The 22,209-nt window shown below is 50.1% G+C and overlaps 1 pseudogene; it reads left to right on the top strand.

Moving 5' to 3' along the window:
• The first annotated feature begins 834 nt into the window (after positions 1-834).
• Positions 835-21,663, top strand: LOC135542717 (small ribosomal subunit protein uS9m-like; annotated as a pseudogene).
• Positions 21,664-22,209: the final 546 nt, after the last annotated feature.

The following is a 22,209-nucleotide window of genomic DNA, read 5'->3' as shown; positions in this document are numbered from 1 at the left end:
CACTCCAGCAGGTATATCTCTCTGGTCACCCCCAAAACCAATTCTTTCTTTGGCCACCTCTCCTTCCAGTTCTCTGCTGCCAATGACTGGAACGACCTACAAAAATCTCTGAAACTGGAAACACTATTCTCCCTCACTAGCTTTAAGCACCAGCTGTCAGAGCAGCTCACAGATTACTGCACCTGTACATAGCCCATCTATAATTTAGCCCAAACAACTACCTCTTTCCCTACTGTATTTATTTAATTGTAATTATTTATTTATTTTGCCCCTTTTTATTTCTACTTCGCACATTCTTCCACTGCAAATCTACTATTCCAGTGTTTTACTTGCTATATTGTATTTACTTTGCCACCATGGCCTTTTTTTCGCCTTTACCTCCCTTATCTCACCTCATTTCCTCGCATCGTATATAGACTTGTTTCTACTGTATTATTGACTGTATGTTTGTTTTACTCCATGTGTAACTCTGTGTCGTTGTATGTGTCGAACTGCTTTGCTTTATCTTGGCCAGGTCGCAATTGTAAATGAGAACTTGTTCTCAACTTGCCTACCTGGTTAAATAAAGGTGAAATTGATAAAATAAATAAATAAATAAATAATTCCTATCTGTTCAACTAATTGTAGGATGCAACAAAGGGACTGAACAACTAATACATTTATTCTAGTTATTCTATGGATTTATCAAATACGGTTATTGTTTTGTTGAATCAAATACGTTGTATCCGAATTTTGCCAGATATACTGTGAGAAATGTAATGGAGTAACATTGTAACAGTTACATTGTAACACAAATGCATTTGCTAACGACGTACTTCCTGTTTTCACGAGAGCGTCGTACAGCAAACATGGCGGCCTCCAGTGGAAAAACCGTGGGATATTTTGTTTGGAAATTCGGAAATTGCTGCTTCAATTTTAACACTGTCTCGTCAAATTTAACTGGCCAGGTAAAGCCAAGAGTTTAATTCGGCATGTTTTCACGGTAATGTCAACGGGGTTGCGCTGCAGAGAAGGGCTGAGTCGTCCCTGAAATAGCTCAGCGCTAGTAGCAATGCGCAGCCTTGTCAACTAGCTCACATGTAAACTGTCATTGAAGTAAGACAGACAGCTAACTAAGTAGCTAGTTGACTCTCTAGATATTGTTCTTCTTGTCTCAACATGCATGCCATAATGGACATAGCTAGCTACATGAACATAATGGACATACAAGTCGCAATATTTTGGTTGAATAGAACCTTAGTTAGCTAAGCCTCACAGAGCTTGTTTACATAGCTAGCTAACGTTTTACTACGTTAGTTCAATGTTAGTCCCATTTACTAGTGGATACCTTGCTGTCAAATGCACATCAGTTGGTCTATTTGTCAATGCCAAATCTCACAATTTCAGACTAATTTAATGCACCTAAAAGACCAGAGACTATCTATTAGCCCAGATAACTGACATTCATCCATCCCTGTGATACCAAGGCCCTGGGTTATTAAAGCACCAGTTCTATACTACAGTATGTATCCTAACATAAGAACCTCCTCTCTCCCACACCTCAGATGCTGTCCAGACAGCTATATGTGAGTGCACAGGAAGAACCTGGCTGCAGCGGGCCCAGAGAAGTTAATCGAGAAGCAGGTGGAGGAGTTCAACATCGGGAAGAGACATCTAGCCAACATGATGGGAGAGGACCCTGAGACCTTCACTCAGGGGGACATTAATGTAAGAAAGACTGCAGTTATGTCTAACGAGGTGTGTACAACTCCTGTCCTTCATAGAGGGATTCTTTTTTTTACCTTTATTTTACTAGGCAAGTCAGTTAAGAACAAATTCTTATTTTCAATGACGGCCTAGGAACAGTGGGTTAACTGCCTGTTCATGGGCAGAACGACAGATTTTGTACCTTGTCAGCTCGGGGATTTGAACTTGCAACATTTTGGTTACTAGTCCAACCACTAGGCTACACTGCCGTGTGTAAACCCTAGATGGATGTAGTGTAATGCAGTTTTTTGTCCTTACCCTACAATCAGAGACTGATTCATACCTCAGTAAGTCTATGTGTCCACCATCAACTCAATTGAGATATGCATTTGGCTAGGCAATGTTTAGAAAGGTGGCACCTTATTTGGAATAGATAAATTAGGCTTTCTTTCTCAGAGGAGATGTCACATGTCTTTAAGGTGGTTTTCCAGCCATATTAGTTTAATTCCCCAACAGTAGTTGAGAATCGTCTCTGGTCTGTCTCCGCATGCCATCAGCAGCATCTGGTGGAGCCGATCACACAGACACACTCTAACAGTCACCAGCAGGGGCCAGCACTGTGTAATGTGCTGTGTCCACTGTATTAGCAACGCCTGATACACACATCCCATGTTTTATTCATTACGAAGGAAGAATGCATTAGCTTCGTTTGCCCCACTCATTTAGTTTGATTTCCCATGATTCTTCACTTCCCGGCGGTCTCTAACCATCGTTCTATTTAATGAACAGAACTGTTAGCACTTACCAGTGGGCTGTGTAAAACAGTTTGTGGTCATATGCATGTCCTTAAAACACCTAGGTGATGGGGTAAGGCAGTTTAATTGAAAATAACAGAAAGGCCCGCACACTGAATTTGCCCCCAATTACCACCTTTAATGACAACGTTTCGATCCAACACGGATCTTCATCAGGTCAAGCAGACCTCGTTATCCCATCTCCTAATATATCCACATTTTACCTCACATAGCCATTACACATATGACGCATAGTGGGTGTAGATGCTATACAAAATATGGCCATTCAAAAAACAACACTTTATGCATATTCAAAAATTCAGAGAGGTACATGTTGGCATCAATAATTAAATTCATATGTACAATCAGGCCGGGTTGGAAGCTAGACAGCAGTAAGGGAATATTATGTTCAAAAGTGTAAAACACCCACCTACTTCACCATGACATGTGGGATGCACGGTGGTCGTGCAAATCATTGCAGAGTGACCTACTTCAAAACAACTTGTGTACCTCTACTATTCTGGTGTCCAGAAGATGTGCACACATAGTCATTATGAAAATAAAAAATAAGACCTGGATCTGATCACACAGACAGACTCAGCAGGGGCCAGCACTGTGTAATGTGCTGTGTCCACTGTATTAGCAACGCCTGATACACACATCCCATGTTTTATTCATTACGAAGGAAGAATGCATTAGCTTCGTTTGCCCCACTCATTTAGTTTGATTTCCCATGATTCTTCATTTCCTGGCAGTCTCTAACCTTCTATCCTATCTAATGAATAGAGCTGTTAGCAGTGGGCTGTGTAACAGGAAGTGACATGGAGCGTCCCGTCCTCAGATGAGTGGAGGAGGGAGAGATGTGGAAAATGGGGGAATGGGGAGACTGGACAGGGAATGAGGGAGACGGGTGAGGGAAATGAGGGAGACGGGTGAGGGAAATGAGGGAGACGGGTGAGGGAAATGAGGGAGACGGGTGAGGGAAATGAGGGAGGCGGGTGAGGGAAATGAGGGAGGCGGGTGAGGGAAATGAGGGAGGCGGGTGAGGGAAATGAGGGAGGCGGGTGAGGGAAATGAGGGAGGCGGGTGAGGGAAATGAGGGAGGCGGGTGAGGGAAATGAGGGAGGCGGGTGAGGGAAATGAGGGAGACGGGTGAGGGAAATGAGGGAGACGGGTGAGGGAAATGAGGGAGACGGGTGAGGGAAATGAGGGAGACGGGTGAGGGAAATGAGGGAGACGGGTGAGGGAAATGAGGGAGACGGGTGAGGGAAATGAGGGAGACTGGAGAGGTAGATGAGGGAGACTGGAGAGGGAGATGAGGGACACTGGAGAGGGAAATGAGGGAGACTGGACAGCGAATGGGGTACCACTGGAGGGGGAATTAGGCGATTATTGGGATTATTATTGTTGACTCTGGTTCAGTTGATGTGACATTCCTCGTAGCGCAAACAATGCAAGTTTGCATATGTGAGATAATTAAAGTGAAACTTGGTTTCTAAATTAGGCACTGTGCAGAAACTATTGTGTAGCAGTACTCGCTTTAAGTTGTTTTATTGACATCGATGGAGTTCAGACCGAGTGGAGAAATCTAGAGTGCTGTGAACAACACAGTGAAATCTGTGGCAGGGAGAAGGTCTCTCCCTTTCCCCTCTCTCTGTCTCTCCCTAGGGGACTCTGCCATATTGCAGCCTAGGGTATGAAATGAACAGGTGCTGCCTTCATCTGGCACAGTGTTCCACTCTCCTCCTCCCCTATCTTCTTCTTTTTACCTCCCCCTCACCTGCCTCTCTCTCTTCCACCTCTCACTCTCCTTCCCTCCCTCTCTCTCTCTCTCTCTCTCTCTCTCCGCCCCTCTCTCCCTCTCTTTGATTCCCCTCGTCTTGACAGCCCAAAAGGCTGCAACATGCTCTCTCCTTCTAGCACCTGTTCCCTCTCTTAATTGAGCAGACAGAGTGAAGGAGGAAAATAAGTTAAAGATGAGGGAGAGGAGGGATGAGCAGACTGGTTGGAGAAGAGTGGCAGGGTGGACACTACCTGTCTGTCCCACTCTCCTCCCACACACACCTTCAGAGACGCGCGCACACACACACACACACCTTCAGACTCCCCCCCCACACACACAAACCTTCAGCCTACCCCCCCCCCCCCACACACACACACCCTGTCAAGAGTAGTGCCATCTGTAGCAGCACTAATGACCTGGCTCCACTCTGCTGCCTCCACAAGGAGACTGGCTGTGAGTGTGTGAACTTAGGGTGAACTGGTGACTCAAGTCTGTCCTCTGGTCCCTGTCACCTAGCTGTTTGTTTGTTCTCTCTCCCCTCTAACTTTCACTGCTGTTCTCTAGGAACTTCCCTCTAGCCTTTATCTGAACTCTTAAAATACTTGAGTGTCTCCTCTCTAACCTGTTAGCTAGCCTGGCTGCTACTATCATTTATCCCTGTTCAGAGCTGGCTATTTAAACTAAATGTTTCTCCCTGTTCAGAGCTGGCTGTTTAAAAAAGGCTTTCGACTCTGTCAATCACCACATCGTCATCGGCAGACTCGATAGCCTTGGTTTCTCAAATGATTGCCTCGCCTGGTTCACCAACTACTTCTCTGATAGAGTTCAGTGTGTCAAATCGGGAGGGCCTGTTGTCCGGGCCTCTGGCAGTCTCTATGGGGGTGCCTCAGGGTTCAATTCTTGGACCGACTCTCTTCTCTGTATACATCAATGATGTCGCTCTTGCTGCTGGTGAGTCTCTGATCCACCTCTACGCAGACGACACCACTCTGTATACCTTCTTTGGACACTGTGTTAACAACCCTCCAGACGAGCTTCAATGCCATACAACTCTCCTTCCGTGGCCTTAAATACAAGTAAAAGTAAATGCATGCTCTTCAACCGATCACTACCTGCCCGCCCATCCAACATCACTACTCTGGATGGCTCTGACTTAGAATATGTGGACAACTACAAATACTTAGGTGTCTGGTTAGACTGTAAACTCTCCTTCCAGACTCACATCAAACATCTCCAATCCAAAGTTAAATCTAGAATTGGCTTCCTATTTCGCAAACAAAGCATCCTTCATCCTACCGATCCTCAACTTCGGCGATGTCATTTACAAAATAGCCTCCAATACTCTACTCAATAAATTGGATGCAGTCTATCACAGTGCCAACCGTTTTGTCATCAAAGCCCCATATACTACCCACCACTGCGACCTGTACGCTCTCGTTGGCTGGCCCTCGCTTCATACTCGTCGCCAAACCCACTGGCTCAGTGTCATCTACAAGACCCTGCTAGGTAAAGTCCCCCCTTATCTCACCTCGCTGGTCACCATAGCAGCACCCACCTGTATCACGCAGGTATATCTCTCTGGTCACCCCCAAAACCAATTCTTCCTTTGGCCGCCTCTCCTTCCAGTTCTCTGCTGCCAACGACTGGAACGAACTACAGAAATCTCTGAAACTGGAAACACTTATCTCCCTCACTAGCTTTAAGCACCAGCTGTCAGAGCACCTCACAGATTACTGCACCTGTACATAACCCACCTATAATTTAGCCCAATCAACTACCTCTCCCCCTACTTTATTTATTTATTTTGCTCCTTTGCACCCCATTATTTCTATTTCCACTTTGCACATTCTTCCACCGCAAATCTACCATTCCAGTGTTTTACTTGCTATATTGTATTTACTTCTCCACCATGGCCTTTTTTGCCTTTACCTCCCTTGTCTCACCTCATTTGCTCACATTGTATATCGACTTATTTTTCTACTGTATTATTGACTGTATGTTTGTTTTACTCCATGTGTAACTCTGTGTCGTTGTATGTGTCGAACTGCTTTGCTTTATCTTGGCCAGGTCGCAATTGTAAATGAGAACTTGTTCTCAACTTGCCTACCTGGTTAAATAAAGGTGAAATAAATACAATTAAAATTAAAAACTGAAGGTTTCTCCCTGTTTAGAGCTGGCTGTTTAAACTAAAGGTTTCTCCCTGTTCAGAGCTGGCTGTTTAAACTAAAGGTTTTTCCCTGTTCAGAGCTGGCTGTTTAAACTAAAGGTTTCTCCCTGTTTAGAGCTGGCTGTTTAAACTAAAGGATTCTCCCTGTTCAGAGCTGGCTGTTTAAACTAAAGGTTTCTCCCTGTTCAGAGCTGGCTGTTTAAACTAAAGGTTTCTCCCTGTTCAGAGCTGGCTGTTTAAACTAAAGGTTTCTCCCTGTTCAGAGCTGGCTGTTTAAACTAAAGGTTTCTCCCTGTTCAGAGCTGGCTGTTTAAACTAAAGGTTTCTCCCTGTTCAGAGCTGGCTGTTTAAACTAAAGGTTTCTCCCTGTTCAGAGCTGGCTGTTTAAACTAAAGGTTTCTCCCTGTTCAGAGCTGGCTGTTTAAACTAAAGGTTTCTCCCTGTTCAGAGCTGGCTGTTTAAACTAAAGGTTTCTCCCTGTTCAGAGCTGGCTGTTAAAACTGAATGTTTCTCCCTGTTCAGAGCTGGCTGTTTAAACTAAAGGTTTCTCCCTGTTCAGAGCTGGCTGTTTAAACTAAAGGTTTCTCCCTGTTCAGAGCTGGCTGTTTAAACTAAAGGTTTCTCCCTGTTCAGAGCTGGCTGTTTAAACTAAAGGTTTCTCCCTGTTCAGAGCTGGCTGTTTAAACTAAACGTTTCTCCCTCCATCTTTATGATATGTTAATGATATTTGACTTCTCTCCTGTTTCTGTTCCAGAGAAGCATTGCATACCTGTTCCCCTCCGGCCTGTTTGACAATAAAGCCAAACCACTGATGACGGTAAGACTTCCTCCCTGTCTCCTTTTTCTGTCTCATGTATGTGTATATACTCAGAAAGGTCATATTCATTAGTGATTCAAAATCTTCATATTTTCTTCCAGCATCCGGATGAGGTGTTTCCAAATCAGAGAGGTGGGTCCTTTTTTAAAATCGATTTACAACTGAGATGGATTGTTCTACTCCTATGGTAATTTTCACTGTGTGAGAGCTGCACTTTCACAACATCACCAGCAGGGGGACCTCTTGAGTTTTTTGCTCAATCTCTAACTGATTGGGCTAGATAAAGTAAAGTGGTTTACACCAATGGCCTAACTCTCTCTCTCTCTCTCTCATATATATATATATATATATATATATATATATATATATATATATATATATATATATATCCTCTAGCTGTCCAATGGGGCGCAGATAGACGGCCATTCCACTTTCTGTTCTACACAGGATAGCAGTCCTACTACTCTCTAATGCACGTGAGTACTGGGTGTATGAGTGAGAGAGACCGGGAGGAGAAAGACTGAGGGTGGATGTTTTTCTGGAGGTAGAAAGCCCTGGTCTGCCCCCAGGGCCATATTTATGGGAGAGAGAGGCTTCTGATCCCCAGGGAAAGGTGCTCCTGTCACATCCCATTTCACACACACAGCCAGAGCTTCAGCTGAATGCAGCAGGAGGGAGGGAAGGGTGGGGAGGTATGGAGAGCGATGTGGATGGAGGTGGGATGGTGAGAGTAGGAGCAGTGTGAGAGGAAGGGGGGTTGGGAGAGGTGGGTTGTGGAAGGTAGGGAGGGGTGCAGACAGGCAGGGGGCGTGACTGTGTCTGTGACGGGCCCCTCTGTCCCTGTCCTAAATCGTGTTTCAGGCCTGGCTTGGTGACTACCATGGCTGATAGTCAGGCTTTGTGCCTGGATGAGAGCTGCTCTGCCCTGGGGATTTCACCAGAGAGGTAGAGGGTCCCTGGAGACCGGTGCTGTAGATTAGCTACCCACCTCTACCCACTCAGCTTACCCTCCATCCCTCCATCTTCTGTATTTTTCCTTCACACCCGCTCGTTTTCCCTCTTTACTTCCCTCTTGTTTCTATGGTTGATTTGACCTAGGACAGAGGTGTGTTTCTCCGGCAGATAAGAAGTGTGTGTAACCTGGCAATATTTTTGTCTTCTTGTCAACCCCCCCACCCCTTCCCATGCCCTGCAGCAACTCCTGGCTCCCTGCTGTTACTTTAAATAGGGATGTCAGACCAGACGTGTCTGAGAGGGAGGGAGGGCTGTCTGTCTGAGGGAAAACTACTCTCTTTCTCTCAATTCAATTTTAAGAGTTTATTGGCTTGTGAAACATATGTTAACTAGATAATAAACAAAAGTCAAATAACCAATACAAAATAACAGTAAACAGTACACTCTACTGCTCTCTCTGTTCCCTTCTCTGTGATGGGGAACTCACCCCCTCCACTCTTTTGGCTTTTCTCTCTTCCCCCTCCCCCTCTCAGCCCGGACCCCTGTAGTGCAACCCAACCATGTACAACAAACACCCCAGTGTGCCTTGCAGGGGAGAATTGAGTCTGAGATTAAAAGGGGGACGGGTCACTACACCCTCTGTTTCCCCCTCTTTCTATGCGTCTCTCTCACTACACCTCTGATACCTCTGGAAGAATCTCAGTCCCAACATTTGAGTGTTAATTAACTCTGCAAACACACATCTACTTACATGTGCACAGTACTGTATTTACAGCCACAACATCTCCCCCCGACCCCATAATTCACATTAAACACACACACACACACACACACACACACACACACACACACACACACACTCACACACATACAGCTCTGCCAAGTCCTTGGGGTGTACAGCTGGCTGTGTGTATGAGGATGAGGCTTCCAGGTTGAGTGCTCTGTGGTTCTGTTGGGTTTATCCCCCTCACTGACTACCCCCAACCCTCTGCTGACGGGAACCAGGGGTACCTGACTACCCCCTACCCACTGCTGAGGGGAACCTTGGGGTACCTGACTACCCCCTACTCACTGCAGAGGGGAACCAGGGGTACCTGACTACACCCTACCCACTGCTGAGGGGAACCAGGGGTACATGACTACCCCCTACCCACTGCTGAGGGGAACCAGGGGTACATGACTACCCCCTACCCACTGCAGAGGGGAACCAGGGGTACCTGACTACCCCCTACCCACTGCTGAGGGGAACCAGGGGTACCTGACTACCCCCTACCTTACCCACTTCTGAGGGGAACCAGGGTACCTGACTACCCCCTACCCACTGCAGAGGGGAACCAGGGGTACCTGACTACCCCCTACCCACTGCAGAGGGGAACCAGGGGTACCTGACTACCCCCTACCCACTGCAGAGGGGAACCAGGGGTACATGACTACCCCCTACCCACTGCTGAGGGGAACCAGGGTACATGACTACCCCCTACCCACTGCTGAGGGGAACCAGGGTACATGACTACCCCCTACCCACTGCTGAGGGGAACCAGGGTACCTGACTACCCCCTACCCACTGCTTAGGGGAACCAGGGGTACCTGACTACCCCCTACCCACTGCTGAGGGGAACCAGGGTACATGACTACCCCCTACCCACTGCTGAGGGGAACCAGGGTACCTGACTACCCCCTACCCACTGCTGAGTGGAACCAGGGGTACATGACTACCCCCTACCCACTGCTGAGGGGAACCAGGGTACCTGACTACCCCCTACCCACTGCTGAGGGGAACCAGGGGTACCTGACTACCCCCTACCCACTGCAGAGGGGAACCAGGGGTACATGACTACCCCCTACCCACTGCTGAGGGGAACCAGGGTTCCTGACTACCCCCTACCCACTGCAGAGGGGAACCAGGGGTACCTGACTACCCCCTACCCACTGCTGAGGGGAACCAGGGTACCTGACTACCCCCTACCCACTGCTGAGGGGAACCAGGGTACCTGACTACCCCCTACCCACTGCAGAAGGGAACCAGGGTACCTGACTACCCCCTACCTTACCCACTTCTGAGGGGAACCAGGGTACCTGACTACCCCCTACCCACTGCTGAGGGGAACCAGGGTACCTGACTACCCCCTACCCACTGCTGAGGGGAACCAGGGTTCCTGACTACCCCCTACCCACTGCAGAGGGGAACCAGGGGTACCTGACTACCCCCTACCCACTGCTGAGGGGAACCAGGGTACCTGACTACCCCCTACCCACTGCTGAGGGGAACCAGGGTACCTGACTACCCCCTACCCTCTGCTGAGGAGAACCAGGGTACGTGACTACCCCCTACCCACTGCAGAGGGGAACCAGGGGTACGTGACTACCCCCTACCCACTGCTGAGGGGAACCAGGGTACCTGACTACCCCCTACCCACTGCAGAAGGGAACCAGGGGTACCTGACTACCCCCTACCCACTGCTGAGGGGAACCAGGGTACGTGACTACCCCCTACCCACTGCAGAGGGGAACCAGGGGTACGTGACTACCCCCTACCCACTGCTGAGGGGAACCAGGGTACCTGACTACCCCCTACCCACTGCTGAGGGGAACCAGGGTACCTGACTACCCCCTACCCACTGCAGAAGGGAACCAGGGTACCTGACTACCCCCTACCTTACCCACTTCTGAGGGGAACCAGGGGTACCTGACTACCCCCTACCCACTGCTGAGGGGAACCAGGGGTACCTGACTACCCCCTACCCACTGCTGAGGGGAACCAGGGGTACATGACTACCCCCTACCCACTGCTGAGGGGAACCAGGGTTCCTGACTACCCCCTACCCACTGCTGAGGGGAACCAGGGGTACCTGACTACCCCCTACCCACTGCTGAGGGGAACCAGGGTACCTGACTACCCCCTACCCTCTGCTGAGGAGAACCAGGGTACGTGACTACCCCCTACCCACTGCTGAGGGGAACCAGGGGTACCTGACTACCCCCTACCCACTGCTGAGGGGAACCAGGGGTACCTGACTACCCCCTACCCACTGCTGAGGGGAACCAGGGTACCTGACTACCCCCTAACCACTGCAGAGGGGAACCAGGGTACCTGACTACCCCCTACCCTACCCTCTGCTGAGGGGAACCAGGGGTACCTGACTACACCTACCCACTGCTGAGGGGAACCAGGGTACCTGACTACCCCCTACCCTCTGCTGAGGAGAACCAGGGTACGTGACTACCCCCTACCCACTGCTGAGGGGAACCAGGGGTACCTGACTACCCCCTACCCACTGCTGAGGGGAACCAGGGGTACCTGACTACCCCCTACCCACTGCTGAGGGGAACCAGGGTACCTGACTACCCCCTACCCACTGCAGAGGGGAACCAGGGTACGTGACTACCCCCTACCCACTGCAGAGGGGAACCAGGGTACCTGACTACCCCCTACCCACTGCAGAGGGGAACCAGGGTACCTGACTACCCCCTACCTTACCCACTTCTGAGGGGAACCAGGGGTACCTGACTACCCCCTACCCACTGCTGAGGGGAACCAGGGTACGTGACTACCCCCTACCCACTGCAGAGGGGAACCAGGGTACCTGACTACCCCCTACCTTACCCACTTCTGAGGGGAACCAGGGGTACCTGACTACCCCCTACCCACTGCTGAGGGGAACCAGGGTACCTGACTACCCCCTACCCACTGCTGAGGGGAACCAGGGGTACCTGACCTACCCCCTACCCACTGCTGAGGGGAACCAGGGTACCTGACTACCCCCTACCCACTGCTGAGGAGAACCAGGGTACGTGACTACCCCCTACCCACTGCTGAGGGGAACCAGGGGTACCTGACTACCCATTACCCACTGCTGAGGGGAACCAGGGGTACCTGCTACCCCCTACCCACTGCTGAGGGGAACCAGGGGTACCTGACTACCCCCTACCCACTGCTGAGGGGAACCAGGGGTACCTGACTACCCCCTACCCACTGCTGAGGGGATCCAGGGGTACCTGACTACCCCCTACCCACTGCTGAGGGGAACCAGGGTACCTGACTACCCCCTACCCTCTGCTGAGGAGAACCAGGGTACGTGACTACCCCCTACCCACTGCTGAGGGGAACCAGGGTACCTGACTACCCATTACCCACTGCTGAGGGGAACCAGGGGTACCTGACTACCCCCTACCCTACCCTCTGCTGAGGGGAACCAGGGGTACCTGACTACCCCCTACCCTACCCTCTGCTGAGGAGAACCAGGGGTACCTGACTACCCCCTACCCACTGCTGAGGGGAACCAGGGGTACCTGACTACCCCCTACCCACTGCTGAGGGGAACCAGGTGTACCTGACTACCCCCTACCCACTGCTGAGGGGAACCAGGGGTACCTGACTACCCCCTACCCACTGCTGAGGGGAACCAGGGTACCTGACTACCCCCTACCCACTTCTGAGGGGAACCAGGGGTGCCTGACTACCCCCTACCCACTGCTGAGGGGAACCAGGGTACCTGACTACCCCCTACCCTCTGCTGAGGGGAACCAGGGTACCTGACTACCCATTTCCCACTGCTGAGGGGAACCAGGGGTACCTGACTACCCCCTACCCACTGCTGAGGGGAACCAGGGGTACCTGACTACCCCCTACCCTACCCTCAGCTGAGGGGAACCAGGGCTACCTGACTACCCCCTACCCTACCCTCTGCTGAGGAGAACCAGGGGTACATGACTACCCCCTACCCTCTGCTGAGGGGAACCAGGGGTACCTGACTACCCCCTACCCTACCCTCTGCTGAGGGGAACCAGGGGTACCTGACTACCCCCTACCCTCTGCTGAGGGGAACCAGGGGTACTTGACTACCTCCTACCCACTGCTGAGGGGAACCAGGGGTACCTGACTACCCCCTACCCTACCCTCTGCTGAGGTCGAACCAGGGGTACCTGACTACCCCCTACCCTCTGCTGAGGAACCAGGGGTACCTGACTACCCCCTACCCACTGCTGAGGGGAACCAGGGGTGCCTGACTACCCCCTACCCACTGCTGAGGGGAACCAGGGTACCTGACTACCCCCTACCCTCTGCTGAGGGGAACCAGGGGTGCCTGACTACCCCCTACCCACTGCTGAGGGGAACCAGGGGTACATGACTACCCCCTACCCACTGCTGAGGGGAACCAGGGGTACCTGACTACCCCCTACCCTACCCTCTGCTGAGGGGAACCAGGGGTACCTGACTACCCCCTACCCTACCCTCTGCTGAGGGGACCCAGGGGTACCTGACTACACCTACCCACTGCTGAGGGGAACCAGGGGTACCTGACTACCTCCTACCCTACCCTCTGCTGAGGGGAACCAGGGGTACCTGACTACCCCCTACCCTCTGCTGAGGGGAACCAGGGGTACCTGACTACCCCCTACCCACTGCTGAGGGGAACCAGGGGTACCTGACTACCCCCTACCCACTGCTGAGGGGAACCAGGGTACCTGACTACCCCCTACCCACTTCTGAGGGGAACCAGGGGTGCCTGACTCCCCCCTACCCACTGCTGAGGGGAACCAGGGTACCTGACTACCCCCTACCCTCTGCTGAAGGGAACCAGTGGTGCCTGACTACCCCCTACCCACTGCTGAGAGAAACCAGGGGTTCCTGACTACCCCCTACCCACTGCTGAGGGGAACCAGGGGTACCTGACTACCCCCTACCCACTGCTGAGGGAAACCAGGGGTTCCTGACTACCCCCTACCCACTGCTGAGGGGAACCAGGGGTACCTGACTACCCCCTACCCTCTGCTGAGGGGAACCAGTGGTTCCTGACTACCCCCTACCCTCTGCTGAGGGGAACCAGGGGTTCCTGACTACCCCCTACCCACTGCTGAGGGGAACCAGGGGTACCTGACTACCCCCTACCCACTGCTGAGGGGAACCAGGGGTACCTGACTACCCCCTACCCACTGCTGAGGGGAACCAGGGGTACCTGACTACCCCCTACCCACTGCTGAGGGGAACCAGGGGTTCCTGACTACCCCCTACCCACTGCTGAGGGGAACCAGGGGTAACTGACTACCCCCTACCCTCTGCTGAGGGGAACCAGGGGTTCCTGACTCGGGACTCTGGAGCCTCTGATGTTGGAGGATTTCATTCTGATATTCCTCAGAGCTTTGCTATATAAGGGCTCACTGGTGAAGACAAATTACAACCATGCTAACAGGGTGCTGCTTCACGCTGCTTATTGAATTTGAAGAACTAGACGTGAGTTGAGTATAAAATGTTCAAGTATCGAAGGCATCCATTACTCTTCTATATCTCTTTCTCTCTGTATGACTGGCTTGTCTCCCACTATCCTCCTCTTTTTCATCCAGGCCTCTATACCTCAATAATTTCCCAGCCATTGTTGGGCCCAGTGTTCACAAATGTGTAACGCCAAACCCCCTCACACCACCACCTGCCCTCCCTTTTTATGAAGATTATTTTATTACTTTTTTTTTTGTGACACAAATTGGTTTTTGCTTGATGTTTGCCCCCCCCCCCCAATCTCTCTCTCTCTGTGGTGGAGTGGCAGCGGATTAGACTCCACTCTATCAAGAAGGAATTAAACAAACATCTGCTGAATAATGGACAGGGAAATGAGTTCTCACCCGGTTGCGTGGGGGGGGTGGGGGGGTAGATGGATGGATGGGGAGTTGAGGCTGCTTTGGGACGTGACCAGAATGCTAGGCTGCTGGCCCGGGTCAGGTCTGGGCCCTCTACCACCAGCCTTAATGTACTGTACCACGCTTGATGGGCTAATGCCAAGCTCGTGGGCTCCATGGCTATTTAGATAAGCGTGCCCGCAGACAGCGGGTAGCTAGCCCTCTCGCTCTTCATGTCAGCTTCTTGGGGAGAAAGGGGGAGTAAGCTTTAGCCCAAGTGCTCCCCAATTCAATTTTCCCACCCAATTAAATCCAGCCAAGGATGGGGACAGATATGGGATCTGCTTTCATAATGGAGAATTCTCTGTCTTTCTTTATCTCTAGTGTGTGTGTGTGTGTGTGCACACGCTCCAGAATATACAGTGCATTCCATACTGGTCTTTTCTTGATACAACACAAATATACATTGTTAATACTGAGTGAAAGGTTCATAGACCATAGAGTGTTCCATGTTGTTTAATATGGTCGTCTGTGTCCTCCTGTCCCATTCAGGACACCTTCACTAAAGCCTTGGCAGTAGAGAAGCACCAGGACTGTCTGAGAGGAAAGGATCTCTTCACCCAGGACGCCAAGCAGATGTGAGGATAGTTGTTTTCACAGAGCAGTGAAATAAGTTCACCAGTGAATGTTGATACGCATGTGTGTGTGTGTTCAGTTCTCTGAAAGAAGAGCTGGAGGAGTTGTTGGTGGAGACCCTCTCAGAACACGATGTAAGAAGGAACTCTTTTAATGCCGTCCAGATATCTGGTCCCTCTCTCTGGTCCCTTTCCCTGGTCCCTTTCCCTGGTCCCTTTCCCTGGTCTCTCTCCCTGGTCTCTCTCTCTGGTCCTTCTCCCTGGTCTCCCTCCCTGGTCCTTCTCCCTGGTCCTTCTCCCTGGTCCTTCTCCCTGGTCCTTCTCCCTGGTCCTTCTCCCTGGTCCTTCTCCCTGGTCTCCCTCCCTGGTCCTTCTCCCTGGTCTCTCTCCCTGGTCCTTCTCCCTGGTCCTTCTCCCTGGTCCTTCTCCCTGGTCCTTCTCCCTGGTCCTTCTCCCTGGTTCTTCTCCCTGGTCCTTCTCCCTGGTCCTTCTCCCTGGTCCCTCTCCCTGGTCTCTCTCCCTGGTCTCTCTCCCTGGTCCTTCTCCCTGGTCCCTCTCCCTGGTCCCTCTCCCTGGTCTCTCTCCCTGTCCTTCTCCCCTCTCCCTGGTCCCCTCTCCCTGGTCCCTCTCCCTGGTCCCTCTCCCTGGTCCCTCTCCCTGGTCCCTGGTCCCTCTCCCTGGTCCCTCTCCCTGGTCCCTCTCCCTGGTCTCCCTCCCTGGTCCCTCTCCCTGGTCCCTCTCCCTGGTCCCTCTCCCTGGTCCCTCTCCCTGGTCTCTCTCCCTGGTCTCTCTCCCTGGTCCCTCTCCCTGGTCCCTCTCCCTGGTCCCTCTCCCTGGTCCCTCTCCCTGGTCCCTCTCCCTGGTCCCTCTCCCTGGTCCCTCTTTCTGGTCTCTCTCTCTGGTCTCTCTCCTTCACACTTCAACAGTTCTGCTGTGATAGTATTTACAGAGGAAAAAGACCTTAGATATCACTAGCTAGGTTGCCATCCAGTTGGCACCAGATTTTCATGTGAATATTCAAAAATCTGCATAAATGAAATATGTGCATTTTCCCACCAGAGAATAATCAATTTCATCAACTTGAATTGTTGTGGATTAAAGTGTGTGATTAGGTAGTCTACATAAAAATAAAGTTTGCGGTTAAATTCCCATATACTAAATTTAAAAAATTAAAAGATTAAAAGGATTTCTCACATTTTCAACAATACTGATGGTTTTATCACATGCTGCATTATATAGCGACTGTGCACCCTGGTGTTGGCACGTGCGCTCCAGCTAACAGGTAGCAGATGCATTGCGGGTACAGCCTACATGATGAGATTATTATGGACTAAAGAGCGAGATTCGTTTAATTTGTCAAAAGACTCCCAAGCATCAATCATCATGTCACCAGAATAAGACCCTCAATATTTATTGGAAAGGAGCATCAAACTCATCACCTTGGACTTTCACCACCCTGTGAAGTTCATCATCATTTATTTAATCTGTAGCCTAATAAACTGGATGGTTTCCTGCGTTGTAGTGGGAGGACCACACAACGTCATCACAACTCCAAGTTTACTTCCATATGATGGTTATTATATCAATATTTGCAACATTTGGAAAGCTTCCCGACAACTTTGCTGTTTCCTTCATGCCTTCCAGTATTTGTATCTGACATGTTCTTAACTCACATAGAAGGTTGACTGGAAACCTGGTTGTTGGCATGCTAGATACTGGATTACTGGTAGGATGCAGTTCACCTAGTCACCACAAGAGGTTGCTGTTTAGACACTGAACAGAGCCCTCAACGCCAATAGAAAGTAGGCGTGTGTGCTTATGTTCTTACGCTCCGGGGTGACGTTTCCCCTACAGATCCAGGATCAGCTTCCCCTGCCCCAATCCTAACCTTTGCCATTAGTCGGGGAAATGATCAACTGACCCAAGATCAGCGTCTAGGGGACTACTCCTATTCTTCCATGTTGTGTGTGTCTCTCGTCAGTATGCACGGTTCATCCAGCTGATGGAGAGGTTGCTGTCTCTGCCCTACTGCTCTGTGGAGGAGGACTTTGTCCAGCGCTACCGCAGACAGCTGGAGATCCAGTCCTCCAAGCAGCAGGTCCAGCCCCTCCAGTACGACCAGCACGGAGTGGCTTACAACACTGGAGATGGTAAACAGCAATCAATTAATATGACTGGGCTTTTATCAATCGATGGATCAATATGTTACGAGTAGCATTTATTTACATTTGTCTTAAAGCAGTTGACAGAACCCGGGTCTAAATTTCATGACAATTTCAGTGATCTTTCCCTTTCAAAGAATGACCTACAGTCATTGGTTGACCAGGGCTTCATGGTAGAAGAGGGAGATCTAGGATAATAAGTTGTGTGTGTCTCCCCAGGCAGAAGGAAGACCGCTACGGGTACTGTCCTACTGAGACAGCGGTTCAGGATCCATCAGCATCAACGGGACAAACTATGTCCACTACTTCCCTGTCCTGCAAGACCGGTCCGTATTCCTTCCCAGCAGACATCCACCGTAATGTTTTCAAATAGCATGTGCTTTCAGACCAGTACTGCTGAAGTAGGAGACAAATCAGAGAGCTTTAGAGGATTGACACGGCTCGTTAGTGCTTCCTCTCCCACCGAAGAAATCACAAGTCCCTGCTTCTTTCCACACTCCTCTCCCCATCCTTCCTTAGCGTGCACACCGTGCCACGTGCACTCTCAGAACATGCACGCCGTGCCACGTGCACTCTCAAAACGCTGTTGAAAAGTATCTTTATGTTGCACCTCACTGCGTTTATAGCCTCTTTTATTTATCTGGGATATAGCAGCGTTAATTACACAACTGAGTGGGTTGGGTGTGTGTGTGTGTGTGTGTGTGTGTGTGTGTGTGTGTGTGTGTGTGTGTGTGTGTGTGTGTGTGTGTGTGTGTGTGTTATCTCCTGGGCTGAGGACAGACTGAGACAGGACTAATAGGACCTGAAGGATGCCGGTGGTTTGACTGTGTCAGCAATAAGCCTTTCATTTAGTCTGCTGGGATGTGGGCCAGAACATACACATTCAGACACACACCCCTCATCTGTCTTTTTCATGCTGAGACAGAAGAGTGACTGCTGTAGTGTCTAAATATGACCGTGTGGCTCTAACAGAGGTTAACAGGACTCTATACACACACCACTGCTCTTTACAATCCTCTAGACAACCACTGCTGTTGATAACTGATATTCTCTCTCTCTCTCTCTCTCTCTCTCTCTCTCCTCCCTTCTCTCCTCTCCATCCCTCTTTTCTCCTCTCCTCCCTCATCTCCATCCCTCTCCTACCTCCTCTCCATCCCTGTCCTCCCTTCTCTCGATCTCCATCCCTCTCCTCCCTTCTCTTCTCTCCATCCCTCCTCTCCATCCCTCTTTTCTCCTCTCCTCCCTTCTCACCATCTCATCCCTATCCTCCCTCCTCCCTCCTCTCCTCCTCATCCCTTTCCTCCCTCCTCTCCTCCTCATCCCTTTCCTCCCTCCTCTCCTCCTCATCCCTCTCCTCCCTCCTCTCCTCCTCATCCCTCTCCTCCCTCCTCTCCTCCTCATCCCTCTCCTCCCTCCTCTCCTCCTCATCCCTCTCCTCCCCATCCCTCTCCTCCCTCCTCCCCATCCCTCTCCTCCCACCTCCCCATCCCTCTCCTCCCTTCTCTCCATCTCCATCCCTCTCCTCCCTTCTCTCCATCTCCATCCCTCCCCTCCCTTCTCTCCATCTCATCCCTCCCTTCTCTTCTCTCCATCCCTCTTTTCTCCTATCCTCCCTTCTCACCATCTCATCCCTCCTCTCCTCCTCATCCCTCTCCTCATCCCTCTCCTCCCTTCTCTCCATCTCCATCTCCATCCCTCTCCTCCCTTCTCTCCATCTCCATCCCTCTCCTCCCTTCTCTCCATCTCCATCCCTGTCCTCCCTCCTTTCCATCTCCATCCCTCTCCATCTCCACCTCCCTTCTCTCCATCCCTCTCCATCCCTCTTCCCCCCTCCCTTCTCCCCATCCCTATCCTCTCCCCCTGACAGAGAGCAGTTGATGTTCCCCCTCCACCTCATGGAGGTGCTGGGGAGGTTTGACATGCAGTGCAGTGTGAGTGGTGGGGGCCATACCAGCCAGGCGGGGGCGCTACGCCTTGCCATCTCCCGCACCATGCTGAGCTGTCTGTCTGAGGGACAGGTGGAGACCAAGAGACAAGGTTGGTAGTGGTAGTACACACACACACACACACGACTAACGAGACACACACATCATTCAGAAAGCTTCCTTATCTATTGTTGTATTTTTTAAATTTTATTTAACTAGGCAAGTCAGTTAAGAACAAATTGTTATTTACAATGATGACCTACCAAGAGGCAAAAGGCCTCCTGCTGGGATGGGGGCTGCGATTAAAAAAAAAAAAACACATCACCACAAGAGAGACATCACTACATAAAGAGAGACTTAAGACATCAACATAGCATGGCAGCAGCACAAATGGCAGCAGCACAAATGGCATCAGCACAAATGGCATCAGCACAAATGGCAGCAGCACAAATGACAACAGCATGGCAGCAGCACAAATGACAACAGCATGGCAGCAGCACAAATGACAACAGCATGGCAGCAGCACAACATGACAACATCATGGTAACAACACAACAACAGCATGGCAGCAGCACAAATGAAAACAGAATGGTAGCAGCACAACATGACAACAGCATGGTAGCAACACAACATGACAACAGCATGGTAGCAGCACAAATGACAACAGCATGGCAGCAGCACAAATGACAACAGCACGGCAGCAGCACAACATGACAACATCATGGTAACAACACAACAACAGCATGGCAGCAGCACAAATGAAAACAGAATGGTAGCAGCACAACATGACAACAGCATGGTAGCAACACAACATGACAACAGCATGGTAGCAGCACAACATGACAATAGCATGGCAGCAACACAACCTGACAACAGCATGGCAGCAGCACAACATGACAACAGCATGGCAGCAATACAACATGACAACAGCATGGTAGGAAGAACTTGGTAGCAGCACAAAACATGGTACAAACATTATTGGGCACAGACAACAGCACAAAGGGCAAGAAGGTAGAGACAACAATACATCAGGCAAAGCAGCCACAACTGTCAGTAAGAGTGTCCATGCTTGAGTCTTTGAATGAAGAGATTGAGATAAAACTGTCCAGTTTGAGTGTTTGTTGCAGCTCGTTCCAGTCGCTAGTTGCAGAGAACTGAAAAGAGGAGCGACCCAGGGCTGTGTGTGCTTTGGGGACCTTTAACAGAATGTGACTGGCAGAACGGGTGTTGTATGTGGAGGAAGAGGGCTGTATGTGGAGGAAGAGTGTTTTATAAATAAGCATCAACCAGTGGGTCTTGCGACGGGTATACATAGATGACCAGTTTACAGAGGAGTATAGAGTGCAGTGATGTGTCCTATAAGGAGCATTGGTGGCAAATCTGATGGTCGAATGGTAAAGAACATCTAGCCGCTCGAGAGCATCCTTACCTGCCGATCTTCAAATTATGTCTCAGTAATCTAGCATGCGTAGGATGGTCACCTGAATCAGGGTTAGTCTGGCAACGGGTGAAAGAGGAGTGATTACGATAGAGGAAACCAAGTCTAGATTTAACTTTAGCCTGCACGTTTGATATGTGTTGAGAGAAGGACCGTTTTAATTTACATCAAATTAACAACATTGGCCGCTGTTCCTCTGTTGCTTTGTTGTTGATGTATTGTACTATTTTTGGTTTGACCTTTGACCTGCATCTCTGCGTCCTTCTCAGCTGGGCTGCTGACCCCTGACCCCAGAATTAAGGAGGGGAAGACGCCGGGCCAGGGGGAGCGAGGAGGAAGTTCACCTGGAAGAAACGCTTAGGTGGAGGACATATTAGATCTGGACACATGGAAATCACTGCAACATCTTCATCATTATCTTCCTCTGAGATGAGAACTGTTATTACTAAGTGGACAAATTGTTCATCCAACCCCTATTGTAGACTTTTATATGTCCCCTAAAGGTGTTTTAGATCTGGAAATAGCCACCAAGTACATGACTCAAATGCATGTACAAATTCAAAGGGGTACTGTCCATGTGAGGGCATATAGGCTGTAATGTTTTTTTTCTGCCACCAGAGGGCCATCTCTGGCAACACACCTGTCCATTGTCTTTGTTTGTATATTGAAAATAAAAATTTGTTTTTCATATACCTTGCTATAATATGCTGTTTTTATTCCATATAAAAAATAAATGGCCGGGAACGTTAGAGCTGCACTTTAACCAGGCGCTGTCCACTGTCATGGGGTGCTGAAAGTCCACGTTAGGGATTCTGCCTTAGTCGCTGTCCATGGTGCTGAAACCTGCGGTGCAGATTCTGTATTTTTTTTTCACCTTTATTTAACCAGGTAGGCTAGTTGAGAACAAGTTCTCATTTACAACTGCGACCTGGCCAAGATAAAGCATAGCAGTGTGAACAGACAACACAGAGTTACACATGGAGTAAACAATTAACAAGTCAATAACACAGTAGAAAAAAAAGGGGAGTCTATATACAATGTGTGCAAAAGGCATGAGGAGGTAGGCGAATAATTACAATATTGCAGATTAACACTGGATTGATAAATGATCATGTACAGGTAGAGATATTGGTGTGCAAAAGAGCAGAAAAGTAAATAAATAAAAACTGTGGGGATGAGGTAGGTGAAAATGGGTGGGCTATTTACCAATAGATTATGTACAGCTGCAGCGATCGG

The sequence above is a fragment of the Oncorhynchus masou genome, chromosome 6, assembly GCF_036934945.1.
Source record: "Oncorhynchus masou masou isolate Uvic2021 chromosome 6, UVic_Omas_1.1, whole genome shotgun sequence".
Taxonomy (NCBI): domain Eukaryota; kingdom Metazoa; phylum Chordata; class Actinopteri; order Salmoniformes; family Salmonidae; genus Oncorhynchus; species Oncorhynchus masou.
This window is presented reverse-complemented; position numbering and strand designations above follow the sequence as displayed.